This window comes from Galeopterus variegatus, unplaced genomic scaffold, assembly GCF_000696425.1.
Source record: "Galeopterus variegatus unplaced genomic scaffold, G_variegatus-3.0.2 Scaffold670, whole genome shotgun sequence".
In the NCBI taxonomy this organism is placed as follows: Eukaryota; Metazoa; Chordata; class Mammalia; order Dermoptera; family Cynocephalidae; genus Galeopterus; species Galeopterus variegatus.
This window is the reverse complement of record NW_007726781.1, coordinates 191362-194830: the sequence shown is the minus strand read 5'-3', so window position 1 is coordinate 194830 and position 3469 is coordinate 191362. Positions and strand designations below refer to the sequence as shown.

Genomic DNA, 3469 nt, shown 5'->3' with positions numbered 1-3469 from the left:
TCCTCTCCCCATGTGATCTACTTGTACCCACTGGCTGCCTGCCGCTTTCTGCCATGAGTAGAAGCAGCCTGAGACCCGTGCCAGATGCAGCTGTTCTAGAATCATAGCCAAATAAACCTCTGATCTTTATAATTTATCCAGTCTCGGATATTTATGTTACAGCAACACAAAATGGACTAATACAGTATCCAGTATCTTCAAACCACTGAGAAAAATACTTTCTACCAGTTATTGACCCAATTTAAGAGTTAGGGAGAAATAAAGATATGTTATGGCAAAGAGTTTACACAAAAGACCATTGCTGAAATTTTTTTTTTTTTTTTTTTTTTTTAAAGATGACCGGTAAGGGGATCTTAACCCTTGACTTGGTGTTGTCAGCACCACCCTCACCCAGTGAGCCAACCGGCCATCCCTATATGGGATCCGAACCCATGGCCTTGGTGTTATCAGCACTGCACTCTCCCGAGTGAGCCACAGGCTGGCCCACTGAAATAATTTTTAAAGGAGGTACTTCAATAACATGCACATGTAACGCAAAAGGAAGAAATCAGATGGAGAAATGGTGAGCAAACAAACTGGTAAACATGTAAGTAAATTTGAACAAGCACTTAACATGGAATATAAGTAATAATTATTAGTTTGTGGGGTATAAAAACAAGGTGCACAGGACACAAGAACATGTAAAACTGGAGAGGGCAGGGTCAAAGTGTTCCCGGGAGCTCGATTTGTTTGGGAGGAGGATAAAGATATTGATTATTGTCCAGCTTTTGTAAAGGCAAGTATGTGTTTCAGACATTTAAGAGGGGTCACTAAAAGAATAGAAATGGAAAGTATAACTGGTAATAGAAAAGGTATTAAAATATAATAGAAGATGGAAAGGTAAGAAAATAAAAAGGATGGTAAACAAATAGCACAAAACCAGAGGTAGAAAATGTGTTTTACATTCATCTATTAAAACACAGAGATTATCAGGTTGGCCAAGAAAAATAAATTGCAGCTCTATGCTGTATACAGGAGGACATTGAAACATGAGGGCACCAAAAATAAAAAGATGGAAAATGGTATACTAGAGAAAAACTAACCAAAAGATGTATCTATAGAAAAATCAGATGAAATAGGCTTTAAGGCAAAAGGTATTATTAGGGATAAAGGGGGTCACCACAAAACGATGAGCAATTCTTGTTCTTACCAGAGATGGCATAGGCCTTAAGTTATTTGAAAAATTTAAGTCAAATGTGGATATCAGACCAAATCATACAAGTTATGTCAATAATGTGAAAGACAAAATCAAAAAAGAAAAATTGAAGAGATCTCTATATGCCCTGTTTTCTCAGTTTGGCCACGTGATAGACATGGTTTTAAAGACCATGAGGATGAGGGGGCAAGCCTTTGCTATTTTTAAGAAACAGGGCTCCTCTACGAATGCTTTGAGACAGTTACAAGGATTTCCATTTTATGGTAAACTAATGCAAATCCAGTATCAAAAAACATTTTCTGATATAATATCTAAAATGCATGATGCTTTTGCTCACAAAAAAAAAAAAAAAAGCCAAAATTGTGGAACAGACTGCAACAACTGCAAACAAAAAGCCTGGTCAGGGAACACCAAACTCAGCTAATACCCAAGGAAACGCAATACCAAATCCTCAGGTCCCTGATTATCCTCCAAATTATATTTTATTCCTTAATAACTTACCAGAAGAGACTAATGAGAAGATGTTATCCATGCTGTTTAATGCATTCCCTGGTTTCAAGGAAGTATGTTTGGTACTTGGGAGACATGACATTGCTTTTGTGGAATTTGAAAATGACGGGCAGACTGGGGCTGCCAAGGATGTTTTACAAGGATTTAAGATCACACCATCCCATGCCATGAAGATCACCTATGCCAAGAAATAACATTTGTTATAGTCATCTTTAAAGGATTTGGTATTATAATGCTTGTTTTTATAATATTTGGTGGGGTGATTTTAATAGTTGGAGGTGGGGGGTGGTGAAAATGAAATTTTTATAAAGGACTTAATTTTTCTTTAGCCTTGGTGAACTAAGAAAACTATGAAATATGAAGGCCTTAATTTTGTACAATAAGCTTTTATTTGTATTCTCTTAAAAAAAAGGAAAAATTCTTGAGGAAGAGATAATTGTTTTGTATGTTCCAGGTTTAAAAAAAAAAAGGCTGAAAATATATAAAGCAAAAATGATAGAATACAAGGAGAAATGGCCAAGTCCTTCATCACAGTAGGAGATTTAAGACTTCTTTCAGTAACAATAGGCCAAATAGTCAATAAAGTAAGAACACTGATGAATGGACCCTGACAGAACCCTGAACCCAGCACATTACTTTCAAGCACACAAGGAACATTTACAAAAAAATGACCCAATCATTATGCCCCAAGACAAATCTCAACAAACACCAAATAGTCCATTTCGGCTGGCCTGTTGGCTCAGTTGGTTAGAGTGTGGTGTTATAACAAGGGTTGGGATCCCCATGCTAGCCCGCCACCAAAAAAACCCCACCCAAATAGTCAATTTAATACAGACCATCTTCTTTGAAAGAGCCAAGTAAGTGCCAAATGTTTGGAAATTGAAACATACTTCTAAATAATTTTACTCAAAGATGACATAATATAGAAATGAAAAATATTTAGATCAAACCAAAAATAGGATACATAAAAAAAACTTGCAGTGAGGGGAAGGCAACTAAAGCAACCTTTAGAAGATGCATACCCTTATTACTTAGATAGAAGAAATACAGAAAATAAATGAGCAGTGTGTCAAATTTAAAAAGGAGTAACAGTGTAAACCCAAAGAAAGTGGAAACAAGATAATAAAGAGCAGAAATTGATGAAATAGAAAATAAAGCCACAGGGCCAGCCTGTGGCTCACTGGGAGAGCGTGGTGCTGACAACACCAAGTCTAGGATTAAGATCTCCTTACCGGTCATCTTTAAAAAAAAAAAAAAAAGAAAGAAAGAAGAAAGAAAACAAAGCCACCAGTATGGATCACAAAACAAAGCTGGGTCTTTGAAAAGACCAGTAAAATAAACATCAGTGTGCAAAAAGGGCATAACTACATATACAGCAGAAATAACAAAAATTCTGAGAATATTACAGACTTTATGCCAACAAATTTAAAACTTAGATGAAATGGGCAATTTTCTAGAAAAAGATAATTTGCCAAATGAATTTAAAAAGAAACTGTGTAGCCCTGTACCTAGTAAGGAAATGGAAGGAAAAAAAAATTTTAAAGCTACCCCTCAAAAAACCAACTAATCTGGGCCGGCCCATGGCTCACTCGGTAGAGTGCGGTGCTGATAACACCAAGGCCGCGGGTTCGGATCCTATATAGGGATGGCCGGTTTGCTCACTGGCTGAGCGTGGTGCTGACAACACCAAGCCAAGGGTTGAGATCCCCTTACCGGTCATCTTTTAAAAAAAAAAAAAAAAAAAAAAAAAAAAAAAAAAAAAAA

At 36.5% G+C, this 3469-nt stretch overlaps 1 pseudogene; it reads left to right on the top strand.

Moving 5' to 3' along the window:
- The window catches only part of LOC103589304, a 3273-nt pseudogene extending 1374 nt beyond the window's left edge, over positions 1 to 1899 (top strand).
- Positions 1900 to 3469: the final 1570 nt, after the last annotated feature.